The following is a 23,272-nucleotide window of genomic DNA, read 5'->3' as shown; positions in this document are numbered from 1 at the left end:
TCCACTTACAAGGTTCCAAAACCCCTCTCTCCCATAAATTAGAAACCTGGGTTAACTTGGTTGCAGTTGCTCACCTCTGAATTCTTGACCTCCCTTCCCCAGAAAGTTGTATTCCTTGCTTTGCAACAGCTGCTTCTATTTCCATCTGCACTTTGTGTGCTTTTTAGGGCTCTATTCAGGAACTGTTTCTTTAGCTTCAACCATACCTGTACTTTTTATTCAGAAATGCCTCTGTTTTGTGCTTTATACAGAGCAGATACATTAAGCATATACAAAGCATCTACTCTGAGGGAATAGCAAGGTGGAAAGGACAGAAGTGCAGAGGTGACACGAGGAGTGTCTTGTGGGAGGGGGGACTGGTGAAGTATGCATTGGTGTAAATGTAAATGCAAAATCATAAAAGCAAAATGGAGAAACAAGCAAAATCTGGTCAGTGATGTATCATTTACTTCCCTTTTATGACTCAACAAACCAAGTGAGTCACCTAATTTTTCTAGGAATTTATTCTTTCAGTTTGCTTGTACTCCTCAGGATGTGAGTATGGGCTGTTGGCCATGGAGCCCCATTTGAGCAGAGAGGCTGGTGGTATCTGGACAGAGCCTCAGCTCCCTGAACACTGGTGGATTGGCTATGCTTGTGGGGCAAGCCAGATACAGGACACTTTGGATAAGCTGTTCAACACAAACAGAGCTACTATATAATGCAATTTAACTACACATGCTCGGCAAACACATCCAAAAAGTTGCTGGATTTTCTTCTCTAGCCAAGTGGCAAACATATGTAATTGCTGTTGTAGCTGATAGGGTCAGACCTAAAACTCTCACTCATTTCCCAGGAGGAGTAGGGAAATTACAAGGGAACAGGCTGTAGTCAGACTACTCAGGAGAGGGAACAGGAGAGTCAGTAGCACTGTCCATTTAGCAGTTTGTTCAATATGTATGTTTCCATACGCCCACAAATGTGACCTAACTTCTTGTTCCACCAAATTAGTAAGAAAGTCACTATGAATCATTCAGTTACATGAAGTAATTAAAGAGTATCCAGAAAGGAAGAGAGACCAAAGTTCTTTGTGCATTACCTCAGTTATGGCTCCCAGCCCTGGGTAGGGGAAACCACTTCTGCAAGGAGACTGGGATTCCTGTAAGGGGCTACTGGAGTACTAGAGGGTCCTCACCGCACCTGCTCATAGCTCATCCATCAAGATCCCCGAGGTCCCCACCATATGATGCAGGCATGTTCCTGATATCCCCTGTCTCTTTGAGGTAGGTCAAACAACACATGCTTCATTTTGGCACTTTCCAGTGGATTTCACAGCCTGGATCCTTCACTGAGCCAGCTAAGTCTTGAAGTTTCTGGATGCCTCAAACTGAAAAGCTCTCAGACTCTGCAGTGTGCTATACGTGCTGTTGACCAGTTTAGAAATAGGAACATACACATAGGAGATACAGCAGCTTGTGTTATAAAAAGAGATTCTAATTATGTGCAAAATATTTTATCTATGCAATTTGCAAAACACCGCTAGCTTTTTGAGTGCAGTCATCACCAGTGAATTAGCACATCAGACTGGAATCAGAGGATTAAATGATAAACTCCTACAAGTATGGGGGAAAAAAAAAGACAAAAAATGTTATATACAAAGATTTCTGGCAGCTGTTGAGAGTTGAGTGGAATAGCCTGATTCAATAAAAGACTCAAACATTGAATGCCGAACCTACATTTTAGACATATAGGCCCAAGATTGCATTTCTAAAAATCCCCACTCAGATTGGCTGGAGAGACCCCAACCTCATTTGTCTCTTTTTGTTAATTTTGTTCATTTTGGTTAAACTTTAGGGTTTTATTTGACATCATGTCTTTTTGTTTTCCCAAAATTACTCTAAAAACTTGTTAAGACTTCCATTTGTGTGTTATAGTAGCTATATGATAATTACTCTTTATAAATGCATCCTGCTCATGAATATTTATTTATTTACTGATTAAATTTACAGGACAGTGACATCTAGACTAAATATTTTCTCTGCTGATTTTTCCTTTTTTTTTTTTTTTAATGCAGTTTCCACACCTCCCTTTTTGCTGGTTATTTTAATGTGGAATATTTCAGATTCTTTTTCCATTTATTGCAGTGAGTTATATATAATACAATTAGGTAATTCTTTGTTTGGCTTGCAGTTTTGCTTCACTATTACACTGTACTCTTTGCACACAAATTGTTGTTTGCTTCTTTTAAGTTCATCTTCTTCACTAGCCCTAACAGTAGTGTTATTATGTTGTGTTATGGCTGTTCAACCCCCTCTTATTTCTTAATATTCTTTGATGAACATTAAATTTATAGAGATATTTCCTGTCTGCTGTGATTTTCAATTGCTTCCTTTGGCTTGCTGTATATCTGTTCATTTTTCTGTTTCTATAACCATGCTTTTTTTTTTTTTTCTCTCAACACAGCATTTGCTTCGTAAAAGCAGTGCAAATTTTAGCTTATTATTTTTATCTTATTTAAATCAAAATAATGAAAAATATAAAAAGTATCAGGAGAGGAGTGCAGAATTTAATATTTTGAATTATTTCAGTATCACTATATATACACTTACAGATAAGGATTTTGAATTGGGCCTGCATTTTCACTATGTTGGATTCACACTTTCAGTTGTAGCTGTTCAGCTATTATTTTGTTAACAGCAAATCGTTTTATGGAATCTTGCACAATGTCTTTCTAATTATGTCATTTTTTTCAAATAATACTTAATAAGAGCAGAAACTGTGTTAGGAAAAATGTAAGTTTCCTAATATGTAAGTTAGACTTGCATAACATTTTTTGCTTTTCAGGTAGTGTTTTGCTTACAAAATATCACTGCTTTCAAATAAGGATGTCCTATAGAAGCCTGTTGCTGGAGAGGAAATTGTTACCATGCCATTGGTGTGCTGTGATTTTCCACCACCCACTACATTGCAGAGCCAGCCAAAAAGTTAGTTAAAAACACAGCAGAACTCCGGTGTTTCTACTCACTTTAATGGGAATTACTAATGTTACTATCCTGAATAGTATATATTGTGATCTCCCTAAAAATAGCAGCACATACATAAGGAAAGCAGCAGACTGTAGGACTAATCTCACTTAGTTCCACTGGTTATGTATTTAAACTCTGAAGGAATTCAGTTTTGAATAAACAGTGAAAAACTGCAGACACCTTAGGCCATTTGAATGCTCACATGTGAGACAAATACATGGGTATTGTGCCAAAGGCACAGGACACAGAGGAATCGCAGTGGGTGCACCTTCCAGTGCATGGGCTGCTTAGGTTTGGGGTGGGAGGTGGTACACTGGGTCTCACTTTCATCAAGTGGGACTTAATGGTCTGAAACAGCAAAAAATGTGTGTTTATCCAGGCACGCTCCCAATTCAATGACTTTTGAAAGATGTTGCTTGGAATGAGAGTTCAGCTTTGCTAAAATGCATAACCAGCACTGTGAGGTGCTGTGTGGAACTGGATTTTGTGTTTCACTGGATCCATTACCTCTAAAAGTCAGACATTTGCTGAAGGCACGATATTTTCTTGACAACTGTGGAATTCAGTTTTGGAAGACAAAAGTAACATTGAATGTTAAAGCTGGAAAAAATCTTTGCTATAATCCAATCTGCTGCATGAAAGAAGCTGTAAACTATGAAAAAAACTCACCACTTTATACACGAACTCTGCATGAAACCTATCGTTTGGTTTTGAGATAGACCTTTCTTTTCATAGAAATAATTAACCTCGGTTTAAAATATTGACCAATGATAAATTCACCATATTCTTTACTATATCTCAGCATGAGAGGTTTTGAGATAAAAATGTAACTCCTGTCACCTAGCTTTCTCTCAGAAGAACCACAAAATTTGAAAAGTTCAGGTATTTCTTAGAAGATAAAGATAGCAGGCACTACATCAATGCTAGTATGATGGGAACTATTACTAGGTCAGAAAGGTCAGATAGAAAGTTACAGTTATTACATACAGGGTTTCTGAAGAGCAGGAATTTCTTCAAAAGAAAGATTGTGATCCAAGATGCAATCATACAATTCTACTGTAAAGTCAAACACTGTAATCTATCCTAAATTAAAAGCTATTATTGAAATTGTAATAATTTTGATTGTAAAGGCAGTACTGCTAAAATAATCCCTATTCCTGTTATTTTAACTTTGCTCTGGTAGTGTTTTTCAGAAAGGATTCAATTTGTGGTGAAATCAAGTTGGCCAGTGAATAACTGAATGATTGTTCAAGATTTAGGTTGCTGTGCAGCTTGACTGCCATCTCCAGTGTGGCCATATTTCAGAGTTCAAGTATGGAAAATGAAGACAACTTCTAGTTTATAAGAACAACAACAACAAAAATTCTAAAAATAAATAAATAACATTTCTATAATGATTTCACAGTAAAATTTACTTTCAACAAATTAAAATGTATGTCACAATTCAGAACTCACCAAGTTTGTTTTTTCATTTTGCTTTTAAATATAGATTAAACTAAAATAAAAGCCTATAAGATGTCAAGACCAATTTTCCTTTAAGTGTGAGTGAAAAAAAAAATTAGGTCTCTGAATCAACTATTGAAAGTTGGGTGCAATTTTAATGGTTGTTGAGTACTGTTTTCTGGATGATTTTGTGGTCTGTTTGATTTCAAGTATCAATACTCAGTAATGTTGGTTCTAATATCCCAAGGACCTGTACCTTAGATTTTGGATTCAAGGAAGATGTGTTTATTTTTTCTGGACATATACATGCACATACTTAAAATGTATGCTGAGGAATAATAAACTATGTGAAATCTATAAATTATTCATAGGTAGCTGGGACTTTTAATAAGTAGTAAATATGTAATCTCTTAGTTGTTAATCATCATGGTGTCAATTGACCTCTCAAGAGATGAGTTTTTTCTTATGATTTGGCTTATGATTAGAAAAGTTTGCATCTTGTCATTTGGCAATATTACTCAATAACTGTGGTTGACATTATTGACTGTAATTGCCTGTCATTATATACAAAGAATTTAGGTAAATTGAAACAGGTCAACTGCATTAACTTTGACATACAAATAATCCTCAGTAAATGATTTTTTCATGAATTAGTTGACAGTGATGAAAATACTGCATTTATTTATTAGGATATTTATTACAGGTTTTAAAACTGCTTAATGTTCACATTTCAACAAAGGGTGACTGTTTTATTTGGAAATGGACATACCCAGGTAGTTCCACGCTGTATGGAGGGAGTTGCTGGCAGGGGCTGTCACAGGAGACATCCCAAGCTTGGCTTCCACTTTTGCTTCTCAATGCAATTACTCAGAAAACTGAAAACCCCTGTACCACATGACTTGTATGCATTGCTGTGTTTGTCAGGGAGGGTGAGGAAGCATTGTTCAAAAATGACAAGATAAACCAGAAGGTAGGCTGCTGGAGAGAGTCCTCTGTTCCTCCATGAAAGGTAACCTCAAGGAAAGGTAAGGTGCAAGTAGCATAGGAAGCTTGACACTAATCAGACATTAGCTATGTTTTTTCTCTGGCAGAATTATTTTATTGGACTACCAGATTTATTTTTCCCCCTTTATGTTTATCCTTTAAATCACATGCAGGAGTTATAGTCTTCATTTTGCCAAAGAATATGACTTAGGAAAAAATATAAAATTTGAAGAAAAATAATTTAAACATTATTTTCAGGAAGGAAAAAGTTCTACAAGATAATTAACAGCAGAATGCCTTAAGAATCCTACAGTCTATTACACATTTTGTTTGCTTGCTTTTCAAAGGCTGGCAAAGCTCATAGAATAGTGAAGTGGTGACAAACATTCAAAATTAATCAAAAGTCAATATGGATGAGGACTCTCTGAAAGCTGCAAGAGTGTTCAAACTGAGGAATGAATGGACTCACAACAGTGTTAGCTTAGTGCCAGACAGTGGGCAGCAGAGCAGAAAAACCTGTTGAGAAAGAAAATGAGGTTGTGAAATGGGAGAGATTACAGTTCCACTGTATAAATAAGACTTTCCTAGCTGGAATATTCTCAGTTATACATGGCACTGCTGTAAAAGTGTAAGTGGTTTCTTCACAAGGAAATATCAAACAGATTGGACCTGTTTCCTGCTAGCCTAGATACATACAGTGAGAATGAAGAATAACACACAAAACATTCTGAAAGAGGTAACTAAGATCTTTATCCCTTCTTGTGTTACCGCAGTAAGGTACTTCCAGTGAATCTGAGAAAAAATGAATTAAAATTAATTTCAAAATATATAATCAACCCATTGATGATACGTGACCTATGGGCCACAAAGTTGTGTTAAAAGAATAAGACCTTGAAACTTTAAAATGCAAGTGGCCTGAGGCAATGGAAAGCTCTCAATGGTCTCATGCATATGATTGCCCTTTGTATTTTTCTCAGATGCAGCTATATCTGACTGATGTTAGAGATGAGATACAGTATCAGTGGTCTGATCTGGAATGAGAAAATCTACTCTATGCTGTTTTCTTAAGAGGAAGAATGAGTCCATTAATACATGGGAATCTGCTTTCACATCACTTTTTACCGGAATGAATTGTGAAGCCCTCCGATAGCTGTTCCAAAGGCAGGAGTTCTGTATTTAATATGAAGCAGGTCTCAGAAAATACAGCCAGATAAAGCAAAGAAAGGGCAGAATCACTGGGATGAGCTGAACAGATAGTGGGGTTCAGTTATCTTACTGCTTTCAATAAGGAGTGTTGGGATAATCTAAGTAAACCACGAAAATTCAGAACTCAAAATACATGTGAGATCTGAAGTGTTTTTGGGTATCCGAAATTGCTAATTTCATGGGAATCATTAAAAAAGGAGTGTGAGCATGTAGGATTAAGATTCTAAGACCACAATACCATGTGTTTAAGACTTCGCAATATTTATTGCCTCAGAAAGTATGTGATTTCTTCATGTTTCTAGTATTGCTTCTTGTATTCTTGTGAATGCCTTTTTTTTTTTTTTTCTTTTTCTTCTTTTGAAGAGTTTTCAGATTGGCAATGAAGTTATTTATAAATCAACACTAAGAAAAGAATTATGCCTCCACAGTCCACAGCATGGAAATGAGAATAATCTTTCCCTTGCTGTTTTTTCTCTCTCTCTTTTGAATAAGCTGTTTGGCTTGCAGTTCATCCTTCGCTATTTAAAATAAACATTTAACATTTCACAAGCACTGCTTTAGAGTCTGACCCCTAAACTAACAGAAACCAAAGCAAAGAATTGCATTGACATCAGTAAGCTTTGGATTAGCTGTACAATACACCATCAATCACTTTTTCTTTTGCATAAGACTTCAAACATTTTGCTACCAAGTGGAGGATATTGATGTGGAAATACTTTGCAAGGAAAATTAACAGAGAGTGTAGAAGGTCTTGCAGTATTACCCAATTAAAAAAAGATAATAGTGGTCAGGTTATAGCAGCTGCTTTCTATACTGTTACATTTAGTGTCTGGACGTCTAACACAGCTTAACATAAAGGAGAACAAGTTTGCTTCCAAATTTCTCCTTCTACATAATTACATTTAGATTATGGGATTTTTTGTGCTTTTGAGAAGATGTATTTATGTTACAAAAGTATGTTGCATGAACATTGTATGTTATAATTGCTTAACTCTTCTGTCATTTCCTTGACCTTTTTCAGAAGAGGAAATCATACTAAAAAGAAAATCTGAGGAAAACATAGAAGGATCCAAATGTAGTGCAATCCCCCCAGTTTCTGGCAAATTTTTCAGCACAACACCCAGGGGGTTGATCCCAGCCAAAAGAACACTTTGGCAAACAGAAGTCTGAAATAGCAGACACATATGGTGGGAAAATTTGGCTGTTGATAAGCCAGAGAGACCTGGTTAAGGACCAAGTAATTTTAAAGTCTGCTGAAAGATCATTTCTGAGCTGGTTTGGGATTTAGGGTATTTCACTGTCAAACTGATGATCTAACAGTGAGGGTGTGCAAGAGACTGATTTCCAGCATTACTGTAACTTACCGAACGTTATAGTATAATTATTAATAAAACAAAGCGCTGTGATGACTTGTGAAGGAATGTGGTCTCAGTTACCATAACACCCTGGGGTCATTTAAAGAACACATATTTGTGTGGAAAAAAATCTGAAATATTACAATTGCTTATTTTGCAACAGCTACATGTGCTACATAGTTTCTTTACGATGCTTATTTTTGCTCTGGAGGGAAAGTATATATATTACTTTATATTTCTCTAGTAAACTGAAACTTAAAAATCAAGCACTTGCCAAATGTTTATGAACACTTCCTAGCCTCAAAATACATTCTAGGGGTTGGGTGTTATTGTCTCAAGTTTTCATGGAAGAGAAAGCAAAATATTCATGATTAACCACAAGAACATAGTTGTCATCATGAACTTAGCCTCCTTGGTGCATGAATCATCTTTTGTTGAATATGCCATACCTGAAATAATGGAGCTTTAATTCGTGCCAGGGGATGTTAGTAGGGCACAAATAACAATAGTTGGGGAAGAAATCTGTAGCAGAAACAGAAATATAGCCCTTGGGTTTTTCAGCACCCAGTGTTTCCTTGAACAAGACGACACATTTCATGTTACTGGATAGTTAGTCATGCCTCTTTAATATTTAACTATAAAAGTAAGGTTCTTTCTTGGAAGGGATCTGGAGAGTAGACAGTAGGAGTTGTTGCAGGAGATGCAGACACTGCCTTTTCTCAGGTACATCACCTAATTTTCTGCAGTAGCTCTTAGCCCTAAACTGATGTGCTTCCTTCCCAGAGGACTGTTTTGAAAACTGTTCTTCATAAAACATGAACATTAAGGATCATGAGATCCTTTCATGAGAGAGAAGGATTTGCTTTTGCCTGGCTTTGTTTGTTGCATCCTGGACCTTTGTTGTTTCTAGAGTATTTTGTTCTGCAGGTGTTTGAAAGGAAATGACTTTTTGAATGCTAAGAAAAGTCTTGCTCTTGTATAACTTTGTCAAGGTGTATTACAAAGTAAATAAGATACCAGGGAATAATTATAAGTTTTTTAAAAACTCAATCAGAGTTCAAGTAGTGTTATCCTGTTGGAAGGGGATGGGAAGGCTGAAGGGAGGTGACCAAATGTCTTGACTCTTTTGGGCAAATACAGTCTATTCCTGTAGGATTACACACTTACATATGTTGGAGAAAAAAATGTTTGCTGAAGAAATAAGTGAGTGACAAGTGTTTAACCAGCCTGCTGTTGATTACATAGTTTTTGTCTGTTGCTATATCTATGACCCTTATTAAATGTTATAAATTTGTAAAAATTCTGGGAGATCAGAAAAGCCAATTTTTATTACCTCCACAACTGAAATAACTGTAATAGTCCCTTTGTAACTCTGTACTTGCTGTATACCTCTAAGTTTCTAACAATGTGTTTGAAAAAGAGGCTTTGAAACCTGTTCTTTGCTTTGCAGAAAGCAATATATTCATTCTCTGGAAAAATAAAACCTGCACTTGGCCAATATTTTTGACCATCCCCCAAAGAACTGGAAAAGATAAAACCACAAGATTTCCCTCTCTCACACTCACATGAGCGACTAGTTGAAGACAAAAGATGCGTGAACACTCCACCCCGTTATTGTATATGCTATCTTGGTACACCACATAACCTTTTGCCAAGTCAGAGCTGACAATTCTGAAGAGATATGTCTGCAGCCAGTGATGATTTCACAGACAGCGCTACATGCCATGTCTTGGCAGCCCAGATCTGAAATATTTGCAGGGTCAAGGACTTGTTTCTGAAAGAACTGCTTTAAAAGTTTTTTCATGCATTTAGTAGTCAATGTCTTGCATGCTATTCATTAAAACAGTTATCTTTCACTGAGCCTGCATTAATGAACCAGTAAAAGTAGAATATGTGCTCAAATGCTTCATAGATGTTTATTGACCCACTTGTCATTGCTGTTTTACAGAGGAGTTTTCCAAAGGAAGATGGCTGAAATGCTGCTGGAGCTGCCACAGCTCAAATAATGAGTGGGGAGTTTCAGAGAAACAGTCATTCTTCCTTGCCAAGATTAGTAGATGGGGTATTTCAGTGTAAGTAATGAAGTTGTGCTTAGCAGTTCCTCTTGATGAGGATCTTCATGAGTTACTGGATCTGTGCCTGTTAGAAGGACTAAGTCAAAGGAAAGAACCTGTGTTCTTTTTTTTTTTTTTTTTTTTTTTTCCTTTTTTCTTGCTGACCTGTGCTTTGGCAGAGGCTCATTACAAATTTGATGTAGGAAAGAAAGGGCACAGCAGCCCTTTCAAGCTCTGGGAAAAAAAAAAGAACCACAAGCAGGAAAGGCTTGCATTTTGTTTGGCCCTCAGCTGTTTAGAGGAGGCCATATGGTGGAATAAGCAGGAGGAGAATGAGTTCATTCCCTCTGAAGGGGCAAAAATCACAGCTCTTCATACAGGGAAAGGTGGAGCTTCTATTTTAACTTGCTGAGAATAGCCAAGGAATCTAGTAATTATTCTGGGCAGGTTTATGTTAGAGGGGCACTGTCAAGTACTTTATAAAACAGATTATAAAACTCTTCAGCACTTCAGCACTTTCTCTTAAATGCATGAAAATAATTCTTCCATTACCAGTTGCAGCCTTCAGCATTGGGCAGCAGTCTGTTCCTCCTCCTTACTTTAATTTGTATTTAAAAAATGCCGTTAGACATACATTACACATTGACTCTGTTCTTCAGTGGCTTGTAAGTTCACCTCTGCATATCTGCTCTACAGAGACCAAGCTTCAGCATGAAGCTATTACAACTAAATGTAAAGAAGAAATAAAAAGTGGTAAAGGGAAAGTAAATTGAAATATTAACAGAAATGCCTCTGAATATTTCTTTGGCCATGGCCATCATTACAAAAGCTGACATGGCACAGGAAATATTGTTGCTTAAATTGCTGTACCCTTCTGAAGGACGGATCATCAGAATTCCATTTAGCAAACAATAACCTCAGCCACAGGAGCTAATGTGAGGGAGAAGTCTGATGACAGGGCCACAGGGTGATGAGGAAGCAACTGTAAATGGGAGAGTTTGTCTTTCAAGGCTAGGATTGTTTTCTATGCCAACCTCTGTGTGTGTGTGTGTGTGTGTGTGTGTGTGTGTAGGGGTGGGGGAGTTGAAAAGGAGGGATGCCACTCCTTCAGCCTTTTCTAGTAAATCTGTCACCACTAAGTGAATTGAAATGAATTTCTGGTGAAAAGGCAGTTCCAGAGAAATGAGGATTACATCTTTCCCTAAAGCTTCTCACCCCCTTTTTATTCTGGCATCCTATATTATTGTATAACATTTCCCAATATAAGGATCAATTCCTTACTCTATTCACTATTCACTATTTTGAACTCAATCCTTTCCAACCCTACTATGGCACCGGAGAGTGTGCATGGGGTTCCCTTCTGGTCTGCAGGAATGACTTCCTTTGGGGCATTGGGTCTGAAGACTTTTCCTTTCCCTCTGTAGAAAAGCTTGTTTCTCAATATTTGAGTCAGTCTTGGTTTTCTGTTGCACATCTGGGTCTGCACAGCAATCCCTGGTTTTCTCTTTGGAGCTGTTGGTAGCTTTCTTCAGGCGAGGTATTTACTAGGAATGGCCATCTGTGCAAATGCAGGGCGGGGAAGGGCTGGCTGAGCTACAGCTCTCTAACAACAAAAAGGATCTGTGCTTATTGTGGAGCACAAGCTGAATGTGAACCAGTAGTGTTGTGAAAAAGGCGCTCTAGGAGGCTCATTGTTCTGAACAACACAATAAGTGGTCCTTCAAGTCTTCTTGAAGATCTTGAAGCCTCAGTTGGAGCACTAAATATTATTTAGAGTACTGTAATTAAGAAAGGATGTGAACCAGTTGGACAGAGACCAGAGAGGAACACTGAGAATGATCAGAATTTGGAAAAAAATGACTTCAGAAGGGTGACTGCATAAGCTGTTGTTTAGCCTAGACAGCAGAACAAAACAAAACAAACAAACTGCTAAAAGGAACATGATAACTGTCTTCCATATGGTAATGGAAACACAAAAGACTTTTTACCTGATAGCTAATTGAAATAATGGGTCTGTAGTTCAGCAAGCGGGGTAATTGAGACGAACAAAAAACTTTGTCATTGCTAACAGCCATAAGACTGTGGAATAATTTACCCAGTAGGTTTGTAAAGTTTTCCCCAATAAAAGTATGTATAAACAAACATGTTAAACAGACACCAAAAGGAATGACATCTACAGATAACCCTTCTGTCAGGCAGTGGATGGAATAAATGATCTCTCAAATTTCTTCCTGTTCCTATTTCACATTTTTTTTTCATATTAAAAGAATAAAGCACAGTAAAATGCAAAGTTTTTCAAAAAGTCCATATAAAAGCATTTCATGTTATTGTCTGCCCATGCTGTGTTGGAGAGGAAGGTAAGTCCAAGGTAAATCCAAAAGTTTTCAGACTATCCCAGTGTGCATCACTATATACCAATCTGAAAGCCTTCCTCTTGGAAAGAGAGACTTTATCTGACTGGGGTGCTTAGTTCTCCAAGTCCCTACATTTTCTGAATGAGCTTGTTAGGCTCAGTGAAAAGTTGACTTAAACTATGGCTCTCCCAGGATTTTCTAATAACCTTCAAATTTTTCCTGCTAGCTGTCTTTTCGTCATCTTGGGATGAATTGTGAGATCTAGTGGAAAACACACAGAAAAGAAAGATGATGATCCTTCTTTCCTGTGTTTTTCTAAAAGCCTCTGTTATTTACTAGAATATAAGTTGTACAGGAAATCTACTCACCAAAACAGCATGCTTAACACATAAATCACAGAACATAACCACATCTGTCCCCAAAAATTTTGGACATTACAACACAATCCACACCATTTTACACCTGACAGAAAAACTGCAGACTAACCTATTAATTCCTGCCTTACTTCCCCTTTCTAAATGCATCCTGTTTTTGAGTAAAGACTACCGTGACTGAAAGAAAGTTATGAGGGCAATTTTCTTCCCCTCTCAAAATAATTTCTCAATCTATTCTTCAAAATATAGCAACGTGAATGAGCAAATACAACATTTCTTCAAATTAATTAATCTATAGAAAATAAGTCAAGTAGATTAGAGTGTTACTGTCAGTCCAATTCAGGTTTACAGTTTAGCTTTTGTGGAAAAATTTAAAGTGACAGGTGTAACCAAGCTGTTGAAAGTTGAATCATTGTGAAATATCTCTACTTAGTTCTGATATTGAGTTTCTACTAAGCCTTAAAACCATATTTTATTACTGAAGTGTGGTGTGCAAATCCTTTATCTTCATAGCAATAGTAATCACACTGCACTTTTAATTTTCCTTCTTTTTAATGTTGAAATTTTAGAATGAATAGGATTAATGAAGATATATAAAATAGTATTTCAAAATAGGTCTTTAGGTTCTACTTACCTATTCAACCAATACAGCTGCAAATTTATTTTAAATATGCACTTATGTCTCAAGCTGTTTTCCCCAAATCAGCGGACAGATGTCAGCTTGGTCATACACAGGAGCTGCCATATAGTAAGTGGAGAGACCAAGGTATGTCCAGGTTTGCCTGCCATGCTCTGGTGTGACAAATCTCTTTCCAAAGGTGCTCAGTTTTCCTCTATTTTCTACATTCTCTCAGGTGTCCTCTAGTTTTCTCAGGTGTCCTTAGACAGGGGAGAAAAAAACCCTCTCATAAGTACTTCAAATTGGTACCACACAGTCTGATTGTGAGGATTTAATTTTGAAGAGGAAAAAAAAATTCAATACTGGAAATACTTGTTTTTACTAGGAAAAGAAGAGAAGTCAGAGTCTGTCCCCAGTGACAAGATGAGAGGCAATGGGCACAAGCTGACACACAGGAAGTTCCTTCTGAACACAAGAAAAAACGTTTTACCGTGAGGGTGACCAAGCTCTGGCACAGGTTGCCCAGAGAGCTTGTGCAATCTCCCTCCTTGGAGATCTTCAAAAGCCTCTGGGACATGGTGCTAGGCAACATGCTCTGGGTGGCCCTGCTTGAGTCCTGCTGGACAAGACAACCTCCAGAAGTCTTCCAACCCCATAATTCTGTGAGTCTATGATTTATTTATATATGACTCATAGGTATGGATAAGGATATCCATCAATCATATGAGTTATTTTAATAACACTTTGAAAAATTCCAAAATAGTTTTGACTATGATATTCACATCTGGGAATTTTTGCATTTTCCATGGCACCATGAGGAATGGAAGCATTTGTTCTGTGCAGATCAATTGGGCCACTTTAAATCAATCAAGGAACTGAAATAGTTTTTAGCAAATTAGCAAAGGTTTGTGATAGACATTAAACTCTCTAGAGGCTATTAGGAGTGAAACTGTCATAAATACATACTCTTTAAAAATCTAAACAGTCCAAAGAGGTAAACTTAACTGTTTACCCAACATATATATTAAATGAAGCCAACACCCACCAGGACTGAATTATACTGGAAGTGCAGTAAGTGTGTTTCTAGCAATTTGATTAGCAAGGATTTGCTTTGATAGCAAGGATTATTTGCACTTCCCAGCCTATAGATATCTTTACCTAATATGTACAATTGCACAGGGGAATTCTAAATGAGAAACTGAATTCTTTCTCTAATTTTTATTTCCAAGTGTCTATTTTGAACAAAAGCTTGATGTTTTGCTAAGACTTGAAAAACTGTTTTCCATGGAAGATGAATATATTTACTGAAGTCTATTGGTATTTGCTTCTACCTTAAAATTGCACTTTAAAGCAAATTAAATGTAGTCAAAAATTTGAAGATTGTATTTGATATATATACAGACCAGAAACATTCTGCAACGTTTATTTATACTCTGTCCAGTACAGTATGTGTACATTTTCTATTTTGGGATATCTAAGATAAATGTTCATACCAAAACAAAACAAAACAAAAAACTACTACTCTCTAGACACCTTAATTTAGAAGAAACAAGCAATACTTCATCAAAATCAACTATTAAAAGGCTATTGGAAGTTCACGTTGATTCATTTGTCTGTAACAGAAAAAGATTATTAAACTTTGGTACTACAGCAAAGTGAAACAAATGGAAGTGCTCCAAAGTACAACAGAAAATCTAGACATATTCTGTGACCTTTTCACATTGCCATTACAATATTTTGAGGAGTATTATAGAGGTAAAAATAAAATTTTTTTTTCTTATAGGAGAGACTCATTTTAGATTAGTCTAAAGATGTTAGAAAATATGGTATCTTAGAAAACTGGTAATTCACAGTCTGCAAATTAAACCAATGCAGTGATTCTGATATAAACCACTGTAAACAACAACAAAGGTTGACTTAAGATGACGCAAAATAGCTATCTGGAAGGAATAGTTGCTATGAGAATGTAAAATATACGTGTTTGGACACAAGTGCATATATTTGACAATCTCATGAGATGTGCCTTATAAATACAAATTATGGGCCTATAGCCATTCTATGATTCTAAAACGTTTATTTATATGCATTTATCACAACCTTATTTATAAGAACACTTAGATATGTAAAGTTTGCAGGATGGTAGTGTGAGGATATGAATTTCCTAAAGACAGCTTGACAAGACAGTTTCACCCTTGGTTTCCTGACCTCTCCCCTAAGCTTAAAGAGTTCTTACTCCATTTGATTTATCACCTTCTAAATCTGCAACACGTTTTAATCACAAAAAAATAACTGTGGTATGCAGACATTTATTAAAAAGGCAGTATAAGGGAAACAGATATAATATAATATTAGTAATGCTTATCTGTAAAATTTTGCCAAGGAAGAGTGGTCTACTTATCTAAAGTGCCTTGTCTTGTACTAGCAAGTTCTAAGAAAATCCTGCACTATTCCTTTATGGCTCATTCTTTGATCATAGTTGACAAATAATAATTGTAAGACGTTTAATTATCTAAATTGCTAAAAGATTTACACAAGTCCTTTTAATAAATACAAAATTAACAATGTCAAGAAAAGTTGTGTCTAGTCATTCTCAGCATGTAGGTGTATCAATAACATTTATTTCCATCTTTTTATAAGGTTATATAAATATATTTATAAGGCTATATATAATATATTTATAAGGGTACTATTGATAAACTAGTGATAGCATTAATTTTCAAACATGCTCAGGAGTCTAAGCTCTGTATCTGTGTTATCTTAGAAAGCACTTCCAAGGGTCTTGAAAAGACCCTCAGGTGATCCTCATTTGACAGATGATAACTGTGCTAAATCAAGAAGACTGGAACAAGTCTCAGAAAGGAAGAAAATATTCAAATAGACCAAAAAAAGTTTGGTCAGAACAGAACAGAGCAGAGCAGAACAGAGCAAAGTAGAATAGAAAAGAATAGAATAGAATAGAACAGAACAGAACAGAACAGAACAGAACAGAACAATTTGGTTGGAAGGGACCTTCAAGGATAAGTCCAACTGCCTGACCATTTCAGAGCTAACCAAGAGTTAAAGCATATTATTAAGCATACTAAAAGCATATTAATTCTTAATTATTTTTATAATGTAATTAATAACATATTATCCAAGTGTCTCTTGATCACTAACAACCTCTCTAGGAAGCCTTTTCTGGTGTTTAACCACCCTCACAGTAAAGAAATCTTCCTAATGCCCAACTGACCCTCCCCTGGCACAGCTTTGTGCCATTTCCTTGTGTCCTATCATTGGTGACCATCAGTGTCAAGGAGCAGAGACTGGCACTACTCTCTGTGCTTCAGACGTTGCAGAGAGCAACGAAGTTGCCCCTTAGCCTTTTCTCCAGACTGGACAGGCCAGGTGTCCTCAGCCTCTCCTCACAGGAAATGTTTTCCAGCCCTTTTAGCAGCTTTGTTGCCCTCCTCTGGATGCTTTCAAGAACCTGAACATCCTTGTTGTGCTGTGGAGCCCAGAACTGCACACAATACTCAAGGTGAGGCCACACCAATGTTAAATACAGTGGGAGAATCACCTCTTTTGACCTGCTGACTATGCTGTGTTTAATGCACCCCAAAATGCATTTTGTCCTTTTGGCTGCCCTATGTTGAGCCTGGTGCTGACCAGCAACCCCAGATCCCTTTCTGCTGAGCTGCTCTCCAGCCACTCATCTCCCAGTCTGCACCTGTGCCTGGCATTACTCTGTCCCAGGTGCAGAACCTGGCATTTTCCTTTGCTGAAGTTCATGTTTTTGCTGATTGCAATGCAATCTATCCAATCTATCTAGATCCCTCTGCACAGCCTCTCATCCCTCCAGGGAGTCCACAACACCTCCCAGTTTAGTATCGCCAGCAACTTGCTGAGGATGCATTCAACTCCTGCATACAGATCACTGATAAAAGCCTGACCTTCTTTCCAGAAATCGCATATTCTCTTTTTCTGCCTTAGTTCCAGGAGGATTTCACTGTTCAGTCAGGCCGGTCTCTTGCTTGACTCATGGCACAGTGGGATTGCCTGCTCCTGTGCTTTTAAAAAGCTGTTCTTGTAAAGCTACCAGCTGTCATGGACCCCTTAACCCTATAGGCCCAATTCACAGAGCACACTGCTAACTAGCTCCCTGAGAAGCTTAAAATTTGATCTCTTAAAGTCAACTCCGCTGACCTTTTTGTTCCTTACACCAAAAATTTTGAACTCTACTAATTCATGATCCCTGTGGCCATGACAGCCACCTACTGTCACCTCTCTCACAAGGCCTTCCCTATTCTTGAGCAAGAGATCCAGAAGGGCACTTTTCTTAGTTGGCTTACTGAGTACTTATGACAGGAAATTATTTTCAACATGCTTTAGGAATTTTACAGACTTGCTTGTTGCGGTATTATGATATCCCCAGTTTATGTCTGGGAGGTTGAAATCTCCCTTAAGGACAAGGGCAACTGTTCCAGAGATTTCTCCTAATTGCCTATAGAAGAGCCCATCTGTGCTATCGTCCTAGATGGGTAGTCGATAGTAGACATCCACAATGACATCTGTTTTGCTATCTGTCCCCTTAATCCTCACCCAGAGACTTTACAGCATCATCCCTAATGGCAAGGGCTGCGCAGTCTAGTCTCTCTCTTAAGTACAGTGTAACATCTCCACCTCACCTGCCCTGTCTATCCCTCCTGATAGCCCTCCATCCCGGTACTCCAGTCATACTTCTCATCCCACCAAGTCTCACTAATACCGATGATAACATAGCTTTGGGAAAGGATGAAAGCATCCATTTTTTTCACATTTCTTCCTCATACTTTGTGTGTTGGTATATGAGTATTTCAGATGTGCTCCCTGGAGTGGCACAGATGCTCCCGTTAGCTTTGCCACCCTCAGATGCTGCCGCACTATCCTCTGGCATAAGTTCAGGGTTCCTAATGGTATCCTCTCCATCACTGATCCTAGTTTAATGCCTTCTCAATCAGTCTTGATAGCTTATGAGCCAAAAAACATTTCCTGCATCAAGACAGGTGGGTCCCATCAGGCCTCAGCAGTTTTGTCTTGAAGATTCTTTCCATGATTATAAAACCCAAAATTCTGGCAGATGCACAAGTCTTGGAGACACATGTTGATGACCTGGGCTCCCTGTAGAAAACAGAGAATGGGACAGAAAAAAATGTGTTAATTCTTGGCATAATGAGAGTTAAATATCCTGCATCAATTATGCCTTTTATTATTTTTCTGAGTAAGCTTTTTAGTGGTAGGAATCCTTATTTATACTTATAGATTAGTAGCTTTGGGTCATCTCAATGGTTACCAATGAGGAAAAAAGATAAATTTTTGTTGTGTACTTTTCATATGCACAAAAATACTGTGATGGTTTTTTTGGTCTTAAATTCATTAATATTACCAGTTCAAGTAGTATGTTAAACAAACCACACAATTCAGTCAGCACCACTCATACTGAAAAATATGAAACGATCTCCCAGTTACCTATTCTGACTTTTGAAATGTTTTAAATTTATGTACATAACTGAATGGAAATGAACATACACTACTGAGCATAAAGTAAAATATTTCTCCAGCTATTGTGATACACTTTATATTTTATTCACAGGTAAAATCAAATTGAATCATCTAAGAAAAATCAGACTTATGATTTTCTCTGTTTTGATGTTTGCATAGGAACAGTACAGGAGGAAGTAACTCCTGAAATTCATTTGTGGAAGTCAGATTGTTAACAGTGCAGTGTTGGCTGGTCGTGTCTCATTATTCAAGTGAGTATCTTTGCTTGCTTGATCTTTCGTGAATCACTTACATAAAGAGCTCTGGTGCACAGGGAAGCTTCTTGTAAAGAAATAGGTTGTCCCCAGTGCTGCTTCTCCCTTTATAAAAACTTGTGGCTTCCTTCTGACTGAATCCAGTGGCAGAGACCATCTGAAAAGAAAAAAAAAGATATTTTTTTTTAATGCTGTTTCCAAAGTAGGGTCTGGTGAAGTTTATAGAAAAAGGAATAAAGGGAACGAGTGTGGAAATAGTAAGAGGAGTCTGACTGCTCACTCTGAGCATGGCATGTACCCAGTTCACTTTTCACCAGGTGAAAATCCAGGGCTCTTACTGAAAATTTTATTGATACTTGGGTCTCGTGTGATATGGAGGCCCAAGACATCTCTTATTCTATGAAGATAGAATTCTTACTGTAGGTTTGAGGTTATCATCTTATCTATAGATAGTTTGTCTAAAAAAGAACATCATGGCTTCTTTCGCTACTGAAAAGAGATAAAATCCTGAGCAAACCCTGATATTCAACTGCAAGCAGAATTGATTTGTTAAATCTTTTGGCAGCACTGCTGCATCTCATCCCGTTGTTGGTTGCAGGAAATGTGCCAAAAATGATATCCCCTTCCATGTGCCAAACTGATAATATTTTCAGAAAGCAAGAATATTGCCAAATAAAATAGATTTCTGGGAAGGAACTAGTGTGAAGTCATGAACCATTTTTAAACACAGTTTGCACATTGAACTTATTTAAGCTCTGAAAACTGGTTGAAATATTGCACTAACTTAGAGATGACAGGAGTAGCTCCTCCCAATCAACTGTAGCACAGTCAGACTGCAATCTCTGGCTCATGTGTAAATAGTCACCATTTTGGTAGGTGGTCTGTTTCTAGTGCTCTTACTGTTTTATTTCAAAACATGGAAACAGTAAAGTTGTTAACTGATTCTTTCTACCACCTCTTTCTGTGGGTCAGATTACTTTACCCTTTTTAAGTGTCAATGTTTCTTCTTTTCTCTCTCACTGAAAAACATATTAATAGACCTCTGGGCTGATGACTGCCTTTGGTACTGGAAAATGCTGTATGAGGCTTCTCAGCTGTTTCAGGTATGCAAAACACCTCTGCATTAATGTGGTCCTGTGTCCCAGTGAATGACTTTGAGTACGTGCCACCTGGCACAACTCTGCTCTGTCTGAACCTGCAGCAATAACTGTGCTATGCTGGCCAGAAAAACAGACATGGCTTGGTACTCTCTCAGCCATCAGAGGGGCACATTGTAGAAAAGCTTTACTTTGATTGACTAGCAGTCTTAAAAATCACTTAGGCCTATAAGGTGGAATTAACAAAAAATAGATTAAAAATGAGTTGAATATCTCTCCTCTTTCTTCAGATTTCTGTGCCAGTTGCTTGGCAAGAAAATCTTTCAAATCTTTTAATGCTGACAAGAAGTTCTCTTTACAATTGGATTTTTTGCACTATAAGATGCTTATAGTGTTCATCTTTTCTTCATCTACATCATGAAAAAAAAAAGTCTTGAAACTGATGAGAGAGAAAAAGAGAAAAGCAGAAGAAAAAGATGGGAGAAACGTATTTACCTAAGAAATAGTAGTTTGTTCTGTGGTCAGGAAGTTGGTGCTTTTTAGCTAAATTAAACTGAAGTTGATGGCACAAACCAAGCAGAAAGAGAAACCGAATCTTAGCTGTCTCCCATTGACTGATGTTCATGAGCCAGTTGCTGATCTGGGAAATGTGTTCTCTTCTCAGCTTTTGAGCTGTCATTCCACTCTGCGTCAATTTGGCTCATACAGTGCTGCACAGAGTGATTCTGACACATCTCCATTTTTGAAGAAAAACTTTTTTATTTTATTTTATTTTTTTTTTTTTTCAACTGTTCACATATTTTTCTATCCAACAACTTTCATGAAAACTATTAATACTACTACGCCAGTCAGCCACAGTAGAAGTGTCTGTCCATGGTGGAAGAAAGTCATTGAGATGTCAACAGGGATTTAACAAAATGGAGAAAATGATGCAATTGTGGCTGAAATCCAGTCTATGAAAAACTAATTACATATGAAACCATTACATAAGGCAGATTTTTCTGTCCGTTTCCTTTGTGTATCAAGTCAGTTTGACTTGACTGTAATATTACAAGAAGGCTTTTATCATACATGGCAAAGCTCATTGTAGGGCTGAGATTAGAAAGTGGTGTTGTAACAGTTCAGTGAAAGTAATGTGTTATTGCTCACTAGAGAATACTGTCATAAGAAAAATGTAAATTCCAGAGGTCACAGTTCCAGCAGGGTCAAAGAAAACCAGTCTTAGCCTGATCCCTATTGCCTTTAGCTTAATAAAAATTATGGAGAATCCTGGAATAGTTTACCTGCCAAGAGAAGGACTAAAACACATCTAAAATACTTGTAGACCACCCCTCTTTTGCCTTTTCTACAAGCATTCACATCTGTGCTCTCTGTTTGAGAGGAACAGATGTGCAGAATAATTAATACAAGCCCAAAACAGTAGGAAACACCCCTTGATCTTGATTGGAAACACCAAGTGGAGCAGCATGAGAATATGCAAAAGTGGCTTGTAGAGCAAAAAAAGAACCTCCTTTCAGCTGCCTTCTCCAGCAAATACTTCCCTCCTCTGAATTTCTTTCAAGACTGAACTTTTATCTAAGAAAAGTCTCTTGACCACATGTCTGATCCAGTAAAGCAAAAGAAAGAAAAAATGAGGTTAAAAAAAAAGAAAAATGAATTCATGCAACAGCAACTTTCATTAAGACATTCCATCTACAACAAGAACACAATATAAACATGCAATTAAGCATTAATGTTGTGACAATATGATGATAAAGTAATGACATCAAGCCAGATAATTCATTTCATGGATCACGGTTTCTGCTCTAATTAATTTATTCCAAAAGCCTAATATGAGGATGATTTTATGCAGTCAAACTATCTAAACACCCACAAAGAGAGGAAAGTTATGTCGATATTTATGTTCACTTTGGTGGTTTTGTATTTGCTTATTCAATTGTTGCACAAGAGTCTTGCACAGACAGAATATTTGTCTAATAGGGGGTACTAATACTAGTTTAAAGATATGAAATCTTAAAAGTATAAGCACATGGTAAATTATATATATTTATAGTGGATTATTATATACATGTAGTCTTAAGTTTTACAGGTTGCATAGGTTCTAGTCAGTCCACCAGCTTAAAAATTACTGATATATTTTAATGCTCCGTGATCTTTTTAAAAGCATTTCGCAATCTTCTTTTCTTTTTTCCTTGATTACTTTACTCTTTAAGTTATCTTTACTTTTACAAGGTCTTCTCACATTGCAGATATAGTTAAACTTACAGAAGTACTTCCCCAGATCTTAAAGAAGAAGAAAAAAAAAAAAAAAGCTCAGTCTGCTAATTAATTCACATATGGAATTCTTCAGAGGCCAACATCATCTCAACCAATAGTATCAGAGATAAAGTGCTCTGGGGCGAGAAAGAGACCTTACCTCAGAGTCTTTAAAGTGACTGCTTTTAAGTTATGGTGATGGTCTGGCCTGTTCCCGAACTGAATAAGGACTCCAGCAGCTATGCATTCCTGTGATAACTGTTATTGTCACCACCCTCACAATTTTCCTTTCTGTTCTTGTAAACACAGATCTTGATCAGGAACAAAATTAGACGTTAAAGGTCTGACTGACTGACTGGCAAGTCCAGAAGGGCAGAAAGTGAACACCTTGGTCACAGAACAACACACTGATTACCGGCCTTAGAGGCAAATGAGGGATAGATTCAATATACTTCTTAGATGTGTGCCATGTTTTGGAGGGTATAAATGATGGAACAGTTTTGTACAGCCTGTGCAACTCACTGAAGTCCTGCAAAAATATGCCCTTTTTGTGCAATGAGGTCAATTAGATTAACACCTTTATGGTGGTGTTTGTGAGGTAAAGAAAGCTACTATTCTATAAAATTGCACAAAAGTGAGACATCCCATTGTTACTGGTAAATTTACTAGAGTGCTATTTTTAATGTACCTTTTTTTTTTTTTTTTTTAAACAAGCATAACTAAAAGCTGAGCAATCATCAACAACCAAAGTATA

General features: G+C 37.1%; 1 long non-coding RNA gene across 1 annotated transcript; it reads left to right on the top strand.

Annotated features, from left to right (window-relative positions):
- The first annotated feature begins 1,065 nt into the window (after positions 1–1,065).
- LOC118245739 (uncharacterized) lies at positions 1,066–22,296 on the top strand. The gene is made up of 5 exons (XR_004777958.2): positions 1,066–1,262; positions 9,942–10,065; positions 19,071–19,162; positions 20,204–20,268; positions 20,553–22,296. It is a non-coding gene; the product is annotated as an uncharacterized LOC118245739 (long non-coding RNA).
- The last annotated feature ends 976 nt before the right edge of the window (positions 22,297–23,272 follow it).

This window comes from Cygnus atratus, chromosome 1, assembly GCF_013377495.2.
Source record: "Cygnus atratus isolate AKBS03 ecotype Queensland, Australia chromosome 1, CAtr_DNAZoo_HiC_assembly, whole genome shotgun sequence".
NCBI lineage: Eukaryota > Metazoa > Chordata > Aves > Anseriformes > Anatidae > Cygnus > Cygnus atratus.
This window is presented reverse-complemented; position numbering and strand designations above follow the sequence as displayed.